Raw genomic sequence first — 16536 nt, 5'->3', positions numbered from 1 at the left:
ACACAGAAAATGCATATGAGCCTAGGGAATTAGTTCTATAATCCCTCAGAAGGTTGAGGCAGGAGGATCACAAGTTCAAGGGCCTGCCAAGGATAGAGAATAAGTTCAGATCTGCCTGGACAACCTAATGAGTTCTTGTCTCAAAATAAAAACCCTTTACAAATGATTGGGGGTTTTGTTGTTGTTGTTGTTGTCAACTTGGCAAAAGCTAGAATTATCTAATAAGAGGAAATCACAACTGAGAAAATACCTCCAAAATAAGATTTGCCTATAGCAAGCCTGGGAACATTTTAAAAAATATTTTTATCTTATGTGTTTGAGTGTTTTGCCCACATGTGTATCTCTGGCCCTGAGGAGGCCAGAAGAGGGTACTGGATTCCCTGGAACTGGAGTTCCAACTGTTGCTAGCTGCCATGTAGGTGGTTAGGAATCTAACAACATGGATCCTCAGGAAGAGCATCTACTGAGCCATTTATCTAGGACCCTTACCCCAACTTCTTCATCTTCCTGTGGGTCACGTGAGCCAGCCCTGTTATCTCTGGGTAAGGGGTCCTGCCTTGGCCGTGTAAGAAAGCAGGCTAAGCAAGAAGATCAAGCTGGTAAGCAAGGTTCCTCTATGGCTTCTGTTTTAGTTCCTACTTCTAGGTACTTGAGTTCCTGCCCTGACTTCCTTCAATAATGACCTGTAACTTGAAGTGTAAGCTGCTTCTGGTGATGGTGTTTTATCACAGAAACTCTAAGACAGTGGGAATGTAGCTCCATGGTAAACTATTTGCCTAGTATACGAAAGGCCCTGAGCTCAATCTTCAACATCACCTCAACCCACCCAATATTACAAAAAGAATACAAGAACCAGAAGTGTTGAATGCTAGTACTCTAGAGGCTAAATAGGAGGTTTAAGAGGTACAGGACCTAGGTTGATCTTGAACCCCTGATCTGTCTTCCCAGATGTGCTGAGATTATAGCTGAATTGCTACCATACCTCACTATATGATCTAACTTTGTAGCCCAAGCTAGCACCAAACTAGTGTCAGCATTTCTGGCTCTGCTCACTGTATCACAATTATAGGCATACGCCTCTATATGCTGGCTTCTTATGACATCGTTTTTGTGGTTTGTCTTCTGATAATTAGTTATTGTATTTCTGTTGTTACTGACTTTTCAAAGTTGGCTATTACCTACTTGATTCCTAGATATTATGATAGGTGGGTAATACATAAATACTCCATGAAAAGAAAAGGTTTGTTCCCTGATCACTTCCTTTTTTACTCTTCCAAACTAGTTAATCACTTTTTTTATTAATATCATTTACAGTATTATGGGTATATAAATTCAAACATACCTTCCTTTCCCTCTTGGAAACTGTTAACAAATTACATTTTCAATGGCAATATTTCCTTACCTCTTGCCCTTGTATTTCCTTTTAGATATATGTTTTTTCCTCTACAGGAAGCACTTACTCTAATAATGTACTTTTCAATTGTCTGTTACAATAACTTGAATTAGTTCAAAATCACATTAGGAGGGGATAAGGAAAAGGTTTTCTTAGCTCTCAACTATTTAATTTTAAAATATGGATTGAGTGATGATAATGTATAGGGTACAAGAACTTAACTCAAAACCTGAATCAAATTTCAATTATAAAACAGCAATTTGTTTCTAATCCTGGAAACAAATTACTTAGAAAAAGAAAAGGGTAACTATATCTCCTGGGCAAAGTGATAATGGAAGGCAGCTATGCAACTCTCAGTCATTTGATTGATTTTAACTGACAGGGTCTCCCTATATTACCTAGGCCTATCCTAAACTCAAGTAATGCTTCTGCCTCCATCTCACAGTAGCTATGGCTGAGTGCTACTGTGCTCAGCAATTTGGTTCAACATTTGTTGAAAGAATACAAAGTAGTATTGTCTCTTTTGAGTGTTTTTTGTATTGTAAGACCTCATATGAGTAGAGCATCATGGTGAAGGCTTATAATTCCAGCACTGTGGAAACTGGCACAGGAGAATCTCTGTTAGTTCTAGGCTAGCCTAGTCTACAACGGTGTGCTAACAGTGTTAAGTATACACAATAAACAGTCTTAAAGAAAGAAGGAAAGCGCCAGGCGGTGGTGGTGCACGCCATTAATCCCAGCACTTGGGAGGCAGAGGCAGGCGGATTTCTGAGTTCGAGGCCAGCTGGTCTACAGAGTGAGTTCCAGGACAGCCAAGGCTATACAGAGAAACCCTGTCTCGAAAAACCAAAAAAAAAAAAAAAAAGAAAAGAAAAAAAAAAAAAAAAGGAAGAAAGAAAGAAGGAAAGCCTGTACATAGACCTAGTTACATATTAGATTTGTCAATTTGGGCTTTGTACTAATGCCTAACATTTGAACAGAACTATCCCATTGCTGAACTCTAGCTCCCAACTCTTCCCTCCCTCTAAACTGGTATTATTTTTACAACACATTTTTTTTTTTAAATTTCTGTGAATGTCCTAGAAATATAATCACTGCATTACACTGAAATAGACTGTGATGGAAAATCTAAGACAAGAAGTCTCCCAGCTAGTATTATGTCTATTTGACTCAAGCCAGGGGCATCTGAAAGGAGGGAAAATTAATTGAGAAAAATACCTCCATATAATCCAGCTGCAGGGCATTTTTAAATGAGTTATTGATGAGGGAGGGCCCAGTACACTGTGGGTGGAGCCATCTCTGGGCTGGTGGTCCTGGATTCTATTAAGAAGACAGACTAAAGCAAGCTAGGAGGAGCAAGTCAATAAGCAGAACCCATCCAAGACCTCTGCATTAGCTCCTGCCTCCATGTTCCTGCCCTGTTTGGGTTTCTGTTCTGGCTTCCTTCAATGATAGTCTACAATGTGGTAGTATAAGCCAAACAAACCCTTTCCTCTGGAACTTGTTTTTGGTTAATAGTGTTTTATTTCAGCAGTACAAACTCTGAGTAGGACAATAAGTATTAATAAAGAAGCAGACGATGACCTTGAACTCCCACCCTCCTGCTAAGTTTTGGGATTACCACAACACTTAGTTATGTGGTTCTGAAGACTGAACCTATGGCCTCCTATCAGCTGAGCTATATCCTCAGTCCAAGACAAGACTCTTGACTTGAGAAGAGTAACAATCCAGTAGGAGAGAGAACATAAACATATAAATACCAAACTACAAGGGAAGAAGACCCAGATACAGTGGCTCATGTTTATAATGTGAGCACTTTTCAGGTAGAGGCAGGAGGACAGACATAAGTCCAGGGTAACATATCAGGACCTTGTGTATTAATTAACTAAAAGGGTAGGGGTATTGGAAAGGATGGCTCAGTGGTTAAGAGCACTAGAGCACTGTCTGGCTCCAGAGGACTTGAGTTTAATTCCTACTGCCCACATGGTGGTTAACAACTGTCTACAACTCCAGTCTCAAGAGACTCATCATTCTACTCTGCCTGTACATCCTGCAAGACACCCATACACATAAAAATATAAAAATAATTAAGTAGATGTAAAATTTTAAAAATTTAAAAACAAGCAAAAACCCTGCCTTTATTGAAACTGCATTCATGGAGGAAGACGAGAGCAAAGATAAGTAAATCCACCATGTAGTACGTTAAATGTGTTAAGCACCACAAGAAACTTAGATGAGGAATAGAAGGTGGAGGAGAAGGAGGCGGGACAGCTTTAGATGACACAGTTTTTCTGTTGCTGTTCTCAGCTTTGTTTTGAGACAGAGTCTCACGTTATAGTTTGGGTAGGCCTAAAACTTGTAATCCTCTTGCCTCCACCTCCCATGAGTCAACATGTTCAATTTGATTGGGTAGTTTCTGAACTGTTTGGTTGATTGTCTTACAAAAGAGAAAAATCGTATTCATACAAGTTAAATTTGTTTTAACTAAGAGGTAAGATGATGAGATGTGAATTCAGCTCCTGTCTCTACTACTCAACCACATGGCACGTCACTAGGTCAGCAATAAATTCAGTAATTGAAGTCTGGTTTATGTTGGCGTTTTTAATCCCTCAGAAAGGGTAAGAAATAACTTTTAATCTCAGTCTTTAATATTCCATTACATATCAATATTAACTTTTTCTAAGGCGTTGTGAATGGCCTAAGGACTTTAGTTAACACTATACTCTTGGAAAAGCTGAGAAGAGATCAAAATAACAATTAGTCAGCGGGTTTCAAAGGACAATCATGTCATGAGCTACACTGAGGCTATGGGATTAGGTGCAAATCCAAAATCTGAGCTAATTTCTACTGTCTCACTGTTGCTGTGACTTCTTCTAATTAATTCAGTAAGTTTTTGTGGGGTGGGGGTGGAAGGTTGTATTGTAATTATTATTGAGACAGACCTTGACTCAATTATGTAGCCAAGGATGATACTGAATTCCTGATCCTCCTGCCTTCGCCTCCCAAGTACTAACATTACAGGTATGCTCCAAGGACCCACTTAAGTGATGGTAAGGATTGACCTCAGGGCCTTGGACATAGTATGCATGCATTATATCAACTAAGCCCTGTTGTGTTTTGTTTTGAGATGGTGTCTTACTCTTACTATGTAGTCCAGGTCAGCCTGGAACTCATTCCATAGCACAAGTCAGGATGGATTTGAAAGTGATGCTTTTACCTCAGATTCCTAGGGGCTAGGATGGGATTACAGATTTGAGCCAGCACACCTGGCTTGACAAGTTACTTCATGCCCCAAGGGTATCTAGCACTATTCAGATGTTCCTCAGCAACTTCTTTTATTAAACTAACCTGAACCTGTGTCTTAATGTCAAGAAGTCCCTGTCACTGAAACTTGGCACCCCAGCTTGCTTGTGTCAGGTAGTTCTGGCATATCATCATCCTGGGTTAGAGTAGGTAGGTAGCTACTTTGATTCCTTTGGCTTCCAACAAACAACTTTTCCTAGGTAGGCATAGAACTTTAGCAGTGTTCTTAATCTCTGGAAGGAACATGGAAGCAAGCATATACTCTCACCTGTCAAGTAGACAGATTAAACGATTCACTCAAATAATTCAGTAAATCACTGAGGGAGCAAAAACGAGAACAAACTGGCTGTCAACTTCTACCTCATTTACTAAACACAAGAGCAGTAGTTCTAAATCTTTTTTGTGTTCATGACATATAATTGAATACTATATTTCTTGGCAATTTATCAAAAGACAGGAAAAGACATAAAACAACAATAAAGTCAGCAATAATAAAACCACAACCATCATTATAGGGAGACAAGCACCCCCCTACCCCCCGTCCCTATGTGGTGTCATAAGCAGCATGTTACTGAGCAGAACTGTTTTCCCTGTCCTGGCACCATGCTCACTCACAGGGAAACTTCTCTTATGCTCTAGGAAACACAAGCTTGGGTTGGTTTTTTTTTTTAATCACTTACACCTTTCAACTTTGTGTTCTATACTAAGTGACTCCTTCAACCTAAAGTTAATCTAATACTGTATGTCTTAGTCTCCGTTTCATTGCTGTGAAGAGACACTATTGACCAAGGCCAATCTTACAAAAGAAAACATTTAATTGGGGTCTTGAATACAGTTTCAGAAGTTTAGTCCATTATCATCATAGTGGAAAGTATGGCAGGAGTATGGCAGCACTCATGTTGGTGTAGCAGTAGCTGAGAGCTACATCCTGCTTCACAGGCAACAAGCAGAGAGAGAACTGGGCAGGCTATGAGGTTTTGGTTTTTGAACCTCAAAGTTGCTACTGCACACTTCCTTCAACAAGACCACATCTCCTAATCCTTCACAAATAGTCCCACTCCATTAGTGATGACTATGCAATTCAAATATATGAGCCTATGGGGACCATTCTTATTCAAACTACCGAATTGCAGTTAAGTCCTAGTAAAACTGCAGAGATCAAAGCTGGTGGCAGGATGTGTGTGAAAAATGTCTTGATGAAAGCCCCTATTTTGGCAGTACTGGGGAGTGAACCTAAGACTTCATGCAAACAAGGAAAGCACTCTATCACTGAGCTTCAATCCTAGCCCTGAATACCCATTATTGTGTACACTCACTAAGGGTATTAGATCACTTGGAACTGGAGTTATAGATGGCTGTAAACCACCATGTGGGTGCTGGGAATTGAGCCCAGGTCCTCTGGAAGAGCAACTAGCTTGTAACTGCTGAGTCTAGCTCTCCAGACCCACCCCCTAATATTTTTTAATGTGATGAAATAACACTGCACTAGGTTATACAAGATGTCACCTTGCCCTCAAGAAAGAAAAGCCTCCTCAACTATGAAATTAACTTGTATTTAGTAGTTAGTACTTTATAATGCAACATCAGGAAGAAATAAGAAACTGAAAGGAGTGCCAAGGACACTCATTAAAGACCTCCTGTGTCATGTCAGAATGACAGCTTCTGTGACAACCTCTGAGAGGAAGGCACTGACCTCATCTCAGGAAGCCAAAGCTGAAGGCTGTTTAAGTCTTGTCTGGATGGTAGAATTGCAGGCATGGTTAGGAGACAGAGTGGTGTTTTATCCATATAATTCCAGAACTCAAGAGGCTCAGGCAAGAAGATTGCATTGAGTTCAAATCCAGACTAGGCTACAGAATAAGGGCTCATTCTCAGGAAGAAAATGAAAAAGGTTGGAAAATAAAGAAGACGGGAGAAAAGGAGGGAATGAGGCAAAGAGGTAGGCAGGGAAAAAAAAAATCAAAACCAAACCAAACCAGAAAGTCACATTTCTCTAGTAGGAAGAGTATTCCATTGGTATCTTAGAGTAAACCCTGTCACAAAACAAAGTTAATCATCTTACTTATTGGGGACATTGTGAGAGAAATATAATATAAACAGTGAGGAATCAGCAGTAAGAAATCAGACAGATCCCGGATGTCTAAGTGCAGAGTAACAATAATAATTAAGCTCCTGAAAAGGTAGAAAAACATTAATTCAACCTGAAAATTTCCATAGCATATAAATAAAGGACTGGAGAGATAACCGAAGACCTTCATTCAGGTCCTAGCACCCATATGTGACAAATGACAACTGCTTTTCACTCTGATACCCAAGAATCCAACCTAATCCACACAGGCCTTCTTCTGGCTCAGCTACTCAGGAAGCCAAGGCAGGAAGATTATTTGAACCCATGAGTTTATGAGGTCAACCTGAATGTGACCCTGCCTCGTTTTTATTTATATTACTGTTGTTTGTTATTTTAGTTTTTCTGAGACAGGTCTTATGTTAACCAGATTGGTCTTAAACTCTTGATCTTTCTGTTTCTACCTGCCAAGTGCCGGTATGTGTTACCACATCTGGTTATATTTTTAACTGTTGAAACAGGGTCTTATTCAGTAGCCTAGGCTGACTCAAACTGTGGACAATCTCCTATTCATTCAGCCTCTCAACTGCTGGGATCACATGGGAGTGGTGGTAGATAAGAATTTATATATGTAGCTAAGTTTTTTTTTTTTTTTTTTTTTTTTTTTTTTTTTTTTTTTTTTTTTTTTTTTTTAGGGGAAGAAGTTATAGAGATAGTGCAGTAGCTAAGTATACTTTCTCACAGAGGGCCTGGGTTTGGTTTCTTGTATCCACAGGGAAGCTCACAACCATCTACAAATCCATTGCCAATGGATCTGACATCCCTTTCTGACCTCCTGGGCATTGCATGCACTCAAAACACTTACACACATAAAAAATATATAATTCAAGAAATATATCACATCAAAACTTAAAATCATTAATATATTACCCATCTAAATGTTCCACTAGTAAAATTAGTTATTTTAACATTACTTTATGATGAAGTAATCAATTAAAAATAACAAAGTGTTTACACCATTAAAAGAAAATATATTTTGTCACACGGTAGTGGTGCACACTTTTAATCCTAGCACTCTGGAGGCAGAGGCAGGAGGATCCCCGAGTTTGTGGTCAGCCAGGTCTATAAAACAAAGCAAGTTCCAAGACAGCCAGTACTACAAAGAGAAACAAAAAAAGAAAGGAAGGGAGAAAGGGGAGGAGGGAAGAAAGGAAGAAGGGAGGGAAGGGGTAGAGGGAGAAAGAGAAAAGAAAAAAAGAAATTTCTTTTTCTTTTTTGTTTGCTTTTGTTTTCTTTAAGGTAGGCTCTCATGTGGTACAAGCTGACTTAGAACTTGCTATATAGTTCTAAGGTATGTAAGGTTAAAGATAACCTTAAACTTCAGATCCCTCTGCATCTATCTCTGAATGCCTGGGATTACAGGTATACAACACCAACACAAACAGTTCAGAAAGAAAGTATTTTTCAGTGGCTTCAGAAATAAGAAAGAATTGCTTGAAGGGACATATTGCTATGTACATTTCAGAGACTATGCTGTGTAATGCATACAACAAGAGTACAGACTACAAGTATTCATTGGTGCTCATGCTATAGAGTTGTCACTTTTGCTGACAGATAAAGATTAGACTCAAGGACAGAAATACTGAATTGTTCACTGAAGATACCTAGTTCATATCTACAAAAGTCCTAGGCTCAATTTGAAGAAAGTATCCTGTGGAGAGATGAAAAGTTTAAAAATCAGCTTGAGAAGCTCCATATATGTCTGTAATATGACGAAGACACCAGCATTCTATACCTCCAGGACCAACCTGAGCTCTTGGAGAGTAGATAGAGGAGAAAATTGGTTGGGCAGATTGAATACTTTCAATTATATTGAGACAAGGTCCCACTATGTAGCACTGGTAGGCCAGGCTAGTCTAGAACTAACAGAACTCGATGTCTCTGCCTCCTGCGTGCTAGAATAAATTGTTTAAGTAGAGGGAAAAAAGAAAGGAAGGATGGGTGGTAGAGACGGGGAAAGATAAGAAGTAACTTTAAAACTTACCCATACTGTCAGTCAGCTTTCAGAGCCTAGAGTTATGCATAATTTGGTATAGAAAGCATTATAAACACTATTAACAGAAAATTTTATATTTGTTTTCTTATAAGAAAGCAGCTATAGCTAGAGGGATGGCTCAGCGGTTAAGAGCACTGACTGCTCTTCCAGAGTTCAATTCCCAGCAACCACATGGTGGCTCACAACCATCTATAATGGGGTCTGATGCCCTCTTCTGGTATGACACAAAATAAATAAAGAAAAAAGAAAAGAAAAGCAAGCAAGCAAGCAGCTATCGAGTGTTTTCTTTATATGCCCTAATACTCATCATTTAAGAATATCAAAGCCAGGGATGGAGAGATAGTTCATTCAGTAAATTACTTGCTATGCAAACATGAATACACAGTGACCTGGATTAGGGACTATAGATGGATAGATTTCTGGAACTCCTGGCTAGCCAGTCTAGCCAAATCAGTGAGTTCCAAGTTTACTATTAAGACTGTCAAGGGAGGGAAGGAGAAACTAAGACTAAGACTGATCTTTGGGAGTTCGAGGCCAGTCTGGTCTACACAGTGAGTTCCAAGCTAGGGCTACACAGTGAGACATTATCTTAAAAAAAAAAAAAAAAAAAAGTAAAGAGTCATTAGTGACCTCTGGCCTCCACACATGCAGCACACCCCTACCCCAAGACATACACCATTTCACACAAAAGAACAACAAAGCCCAAGTGAAGTATTCAATAGTTTAATGTCCAGGTCTTCTTAGGAAAAGAGAAACAGACTTGTATGCCTTTCAGAAGTTAAACAACCCTCAATTTAATCTGTATTAGCCATCAATATTCACTGACTGAGTCAATTTCTTTACACACAAACTCTCCTTCTATGTCATATTACTCAATGAAGGAAGCAAAAACAAGGAGGGGGTGTGTGTGACGTCTAATAGAAGTCCCAAGGATAACTGAATTTGTCAAAATCAGAAAGTTTAATCTCAAATTCCAGCCTTTTCTTTTAGTGGCATGCTCCCAAGGCCATTGCTAGCTATGATCCACACACACTGACTCTCAGAATTTTAAACTGCCACAAAGTCAATTAAAAGTAGCTCTTCATACAAGAACTTTGGGGTTTTGTTTTGTTTTTTTGCCTTGTAATTTTCTTTTTTACTTTAAGGTCTCAAGGTCTGAGAAAGGTAGAATAAGAAACTATGGCATTCAAAATAAGATGAATAAATCAGGTCTAGTGACATAGGCCTCTAATCTCTTGGCCTGGAAAACTTAAGACACAGTTGCAAGGACAAAATGTAGAAATGTGGCTGGGAACACAGCTCAGTGGAAGAGTGCTTACCTGCACATGATCCCAGGGTTAATCTCCAGTACCTCCCCCTGAAAAGGAGCCAGGTGTAGTGGCATAGGCTTGTAATTCTAGCACCTGGGACACAGAAGTATGAGGTTTAAGGCCAGCCTTGTTATTTATATTGTAAGGCCTGTTTGAACTTTATGAGACCCTGTCTTACAATATTAGACATAATAATTACAATATTAGATTAAAAAAAAAACAGCTTCAAATAAAGTCTAAACTGAACAACAAGAATTAATTATTGGAGTTTTTTGCTGTTTCGTTCATTAGGACTTTGAAACTCTACCACTTTCTTCCAGGCCCAGAAAAGAACTCTGTACCTGTCTCTGTTGACTTAATACCTTTTCATCATAGGAGATAATGAGAACACAAAGGAAAGGGAGGGGTCTCCATTTAAAGCCTGAAAACTACTGATAACACTACTCAAACCTACAATATGTAGTACTTAGAAATGATGATAGAGAAAGAGAAAAAAAGTACATGAGGTGAGGGAGGAAAAGGAGCACTTTTAGTCTTTTCTTCTGAGCTATCCTCCACATGCTATGGACTTCCACCCTGGGGAAGCTTGGAAAATTTTATACTCGAGTCTGTCGGCAGCCAAATGGGTAAGGTAGAGACATGTTAGGTGATGTCACAAAGTTACCAGTAGAATTAGTACACAATTTTCACTTAGATGGAATATTTCTGGGGGTGGCTTAGTGTTGGGTAATAGCTGGAGAGTTATGTGAAGAGTCCTATGCCACCCTTGGGTTTGGGGCTGCTCTAATCTATGAAGCTTTAAAATTCTTCCTAAGCAAGACAAAGACAGAATAGCTAAAAACTTCTTCACAGATGCTTCTAAGCTGTTCCTCTATATGAAAGTAAAGAAACTAGTAATTAAGGAAACTCATTTCAGTTTTGTAATCATATTTTTGGTTTTAGTTCATTTACCTAATAAGCAATACAACATTTTCCACTTTTATTCCAGTTACTTCAGTGGAGTCAATGAAAATATTTAGACCAGAAACTATTTTGTGCCTTTTATTAGCTCAGTTAGCTCTGTTGGCAGCTGTATGTATGTATGAGTTCTGCCTTAAGAAAGATCCAGTTTAAATTGTTTAAATACTGAAACCTGTGAGAGAAGACTCACAGGGCACTGAGAGAAGAAAGGCTGGACACTAGGCGTCTCATGGCTGTTGACACTCCTCTTATTGGGCAAGAGAGATAAGGTCTAAATTTCTACAAGGAAGACTCTGCTTCTTCAGGTTATAGTCTGTATGTTTCCATTTTTGGCACCACTCATCTGATTTGAGAATGGACCCTACATTTCCACCACTCCAGGCTAAGACGGGCATGTTGCTTCTCTCTCTAGGAGCACACTTGGAACTGTAGCATGGCCTGTTCTGCCTCACCATTGTATCAAGTTTTGGCTAAGCTTTGAGACAAAGCAAAGAGATGTTTACAAACCATACTAGCCCATGTAGCATTCCACAGAGTTTCTTCATAAAACACTGGTCAAAGCCAGCTTAAAATTGGTCCAACAGCAGTTGGGAGCGAACACTGACTGTTCTTCCTAGAGGTCTCCTAACAGCCAAAGAGACAGCTCTACATGAACATCAAGGAAGTTCTAAAACATGCTTTGTTGAGCACTGATTTGTCTCTATGTAACTTGAGGACCAAACCACATATTCAACTTTGAAACCATAATAGCTTTTAATCACCACTACCAAGAAAGGCAAGTAGACTATTAAGTCCTATGAAAGAGAAGACCTGAATTCTAGCTTCTCCAACCAATGTTATAAAAAGGCAGCATGTAAACTAGGAGTGCTGGCACACACTTGAGAGGCTGAGGCAGCAAGAGTTTGACCTAGCCTGAAAACACTTGTGACCCAATCTGAGAAAAGCCCTCCTCCACAAAGAAAGCATCACCAGCTGCAGTGACTGGATCTGCAAAGGTTCCTTGCCACAGTTTCCAGGAACTTTTCTTCTAATTTGCTTCTGTTAAAGGAACTGTGGATTATAAACGAGACCATGAATACAGGTTCACTTACAGACAATTTAGTAAGTGCTCCCAGTTAATTCTGTCAGTCTTCCTCCTACACAGAAATACATGTGGCCCCAAGGGGCCCAACCACCCACAGAGCTTTTTTGAACATCTTTTTACCCTCCAGCACATAGAAGTGCAGGGCTATATCCTAGCAAACACCCAGGGGAATAAAAAGGTAGTTTCTCTGAAATGCTCTGTCTAGAAAACCAGAGCTATCTTTTTATTGGGATGTCATTTCTAAATTCAATTTTCTCTGAATAATAATATGAAAGTGATGTAACAAAATCTTTGCATGTTTCAAATGTACACATATATATTTCTCCATATGCAGAGCTCTCCCTTAGTATATGTAAGGAAACTTACAAAAGGAATTGTTCATCATGAACTACTACCAGGCTCTTTAGCATCCTCAAACCTACTTGAAGTAGAATATTACAACAACCCCTCATAACACAAGTCTTCCATTATCTGTCTTTATAGACAGACCCCTCCCAATACACCTGGAACACAGGGAACTAGGTGTACTGGCACATGTCTCCCATTAGCTCATAATTCCAGCACATGGGAGGTTGAGGCAACAGAATTTTCACAAGCTCAAAGCTATTCTAGGCTACCTAGTGAGTACCTGAATGGCCAGGGCTTTGCCAAGATCCTGTCTTTACAAAACAAAACAAAAAATACAAAAAAAAATTCAATATAACACAAAAAAATTAATTCAATAAAGACAAAAGGAGAGGCTCATTACATCACGAGGCCTGACCTACCTTGCCTATTATTTAGACCCCAGTGAAGGAATAGTAGAGAGGCTAATTTACTGATGAACAAAAGAGGTCAACCCTCCTGCCACAGCCCAGATATGCATATGAAGCCGACTTCCACTATGTGTCAGGTTTTTATAGTTGCCATAACAAATACCATGAATTTACTGGCTTAAACAACATAAATTTATTATTTTTCTGTAGGCCCAAAGTTCAACAAGGGTCCCAAGGAGTTAGCAGGACTGTCTTTCTAGATGTCATGGGAAAAATTCTGTTCCTTACACATGTAAAAAAATTGAGGTTTCTGATTTCTAGCAGAGACCATTCCTATCTTCATTACTGCATAGCTGACAACTATAGTTCTTTGACTAAGCATTCTGCCTTCTACTTTTTTTTTTAATAGTTCACATAATAGGAATGAGACTACTCATAATCCAGGGCAGCCCCCCTATGATAGTTGATTTTTACTGCCAACTAGACAGGGTTTAGATTCACTATGGGTAGGCCTGTGGGGAATTTTTTAGAGCAAGCTAACAAAGGTGGGAAGACTTACCCTAAAGTGTGGGCAGCCCACTTTAATGAGCTTGGGTCCTGGACCAGCTTAACAGAAGAAAGGGACTAAGAAGCAGCATTTGGTGCCCTCTGGTTCCTCGCTGTGGACGCAATGTGACCAAATGCCTCAAGTTCCCACCACCATAATTCTATACACCAGAAAAGACTGCCTCAAATTGTGAGCCAAAATAAACCCTTAAACTGTTTTTGTAGGGTAATTTGTCAGAGCCTCAAGATAAATAACTAGTATACTCCTCAACTTAGGACCTTTAACACTCCCTGAAAAAAATTCCTATAACTTACTTCAATCATGTCTGCAAAGTCCTTCCTGCCACACAGCATGGCGTATGTCCACTGGGGACTAGGGAAGGTACTGTTTGGCAGGTCATTTTTCTACAATCTATGACTATCTAGCCACATCATCAACCTATCATGAAGAGCAGCTAAGAGGCTAAACCAATCAAAACTACTTCCATACACAGAAGTATGAGAAGTATGAGGGCAGTGAATAATTTTAATAATTTTAAGCCATTCACCTTTGTGGTAGTTTATTCATCAGGAATCTGATACAATGGTCAAGGCCAGACTACTTTGAATGTCCAATCCTCAAGCCAGTAACACATATCTTACCCTATTCTCCTAGTTTAACAAACATGACTTATGAGGTCACTCAATCTTCTGTTCTCTGGTTCATGAAACAAAATAAATTGGTTATACTATTTACTCTAGTCCAAAAGTAAAATTAATTTGACTTATTATCTCAACAGAACCAGAGAAGGGCATTTTGTTCTACAACTAGAAGCCATATAGATAAAATATATATAAACATGCATGCTGTAAGTCTTAATAAAAGATTAAAGCAGGGCTCGAGAAAGCATGCAGTGGTTAAAAGCATTTGCTACTTTACAGAAGACTCAGGTTTGGTCCTTGCACCCACATGGTGACTTACAACTACCTGTAGCTCCAGTTCCAAGGGATCTGATGCTTTCTCCTGACCACAATAGGCACTGCACATACATGGCACACATACACGCATGCATGTAAGCAAAGCATACATACATTTTTTTAAAAGACTAAAAAGAAGAAGCATCTATTGACAGAGCAAAAGCTGATGATGTGAGAGGAAAAATTCCCCGCTACCCACCAACTCTCCCCTGTTCACAATGACCAGTGAGGTATGATTGAAACAGGGTCTCTGTCCTTTCATTAGTCAAACACATGTTTTTAAGCAGGCACTCTTTTAAATCTGCTGATACTTAGGTATAGAAAACTTCAGTGGCAGGAAAACACCAATAGCAAGCTAATGTCCTCTTGGCTCTTTTGGCTGACTTCCCTGTGCCTGGGTCTTGACTATTAATTGAATGCTATTCAGATTCCATCTCAAAAACAAATGAGGATGGAGACCAGAGGCCTGCCTTCTCCAGACTGATAAGAGCAGCACAGTGCAATTATACCCGAATAGCTTTGTTTTGGAATGTAATCACCGCCCCAGCCTTCTTCCCAATGGGATGGCAACAGTGTAATTACCTCTTCAGGATTCATTGTTTGGGAATGTAATGCTCATACAGGCCTTCTCTCCAAGGGAAAGGAGCTTCAAGAACAATCTGTAGCTACAAGAACATAAGAATCTGCAGCCCTCTCCTTCTGAGTCCAGCAAATTACTTTTGCTTTCTTAAAGCCTGAGTGCATATTTTAGCCTGTTTCCTACTCACTCCTACATCAGTACAGTTCTGTTTGAAGTGTCAATCTGAGCTGACTGCTTGGGTTCCAACTCTAGCTCTTTCAATTATCTGTTTCTCCCCAGCTTTCTCTATAAAAAATACCAGTAACAATGGTACACCATAGAAATGTAAATATTAGTATGCTTAGGAATGCTCAAAACAGTATTTGACAGAGTAAATGGTCTTATGATTTATATTAGTTTGACTAAAACAGGATCTCATGTAGCCCAGGACAGCCTCAAATGCAGTATGTATCCTGATGGTGGTCTTGAATTTCTGGTTCTCCTGCCTCTATCACCCAAGTCCTGGAATTACCAGTGTGTATCACCTTGCCTAGGTTTATGTGGTGCTAGGGATCAAAACCAAGGCTTTTACATAATTAACCAAGCACTCTACCAATTGGGTCATATCTTCAACTCTTGTTTGTTAAAAAAGCATATTCGAAGCTCAATGTATTAGCATATACTTATACTCCCAATACTTGGGAAACAGACAGGAAGGTCAGGAGTTTGAGGGCAGTCTGGGCTATAAGAAAGTCTGTTTAAACAAACAAACAAACAAACAAACAAAATAACACAGCCAACAAATCTGGAAATATGATTTAATAATCGTTCATGGCCAAATTTATGAGTTACAAAAATTCCTATTTCAGAATCCCTGTCAGTTCATCAAGATGGGCAAAGTTTTTGGATAATTTCAATGCTACTACAAAACTGTCACAGACTCAGGCAGAGTGAGCCATCACTCTAATAAGCAGGAGTGACTATGAATATTCCCACTTTCCCCTCCATGTCATTAGTTCCAGAGAAACTACTAATACAGTGTTATAAAATCTTGTTGTAAAGAAGTCAGCAAATACTATAAAAAGCAACCATTTGCAATACATGATTATGGCAGATTGTATCGACAGTTCACCTTTCTAGCCAGGAGGCCAGGAGGTAGACAGGTTAGTGTGAAAGAGAGAATTGGAAGAAGGTAAAAGAGGGTCAATGAGATCAAAATACATCATATAAAAATAAAAAAAATGACAAACAAAAAATATTACATACATGTATGAAATTCCCAAAGAATAAGAATACTATTTTTTTTTCTTTTGGTTTTTTTTGAGACAGGGTTTCGGTGTGGTCCTTGCCATCCTAGAGCCCACTCTGTTGACCACACTGGCCTCAAATTCACAGAGATATACCTGTTTCTTCCTCCTGAGTGTTGGGATTAAAAGGTATGTGCCATCATTGCATGGTAAAATAAAATAAAATACAACTTTTAAAAAGAAGAATGTTTTTACAGAATGGAGAATGTGGTTATAGGATATAACAAGCCAGCACTGAAGT

The 16536-nt window shown here is 39.2% G+C and overlaps 1 protein-coding gene across 10 annotated transcripts in view; it reads right to left on the bottom strand.

Annotated features, from left to right (window-relative positions):
* Window positions 1–16536, bottom strand: part of Ambra1 (autophagy and beclin 1 regulator 1) — a 187790-nt gene that overhangs the window by 69321 nt on the left and 101933 nt on the right. The gene's annotated exons all lie outside the window — the stretch shown is intronic.

Source organism: Arvicanthis niloticus, chromosome 2 (assembly GCF_011762505.2).
Source record: "Arvicanthis niloticus isolate mArvNil1 chromosome 2, mArvNil1.pat.X, whole genome shotgun sequence".
NCBI lineage: Eukaryota > Metazoa > Chordata > Mammalia > Rodentia > Muridae > Arvicanthis > Arvicanthis niloticus.
Note: the sequence above shows the minus strand (reverse complement) of the source record. Positions and strands in the feature narration are given on the sequence as shown.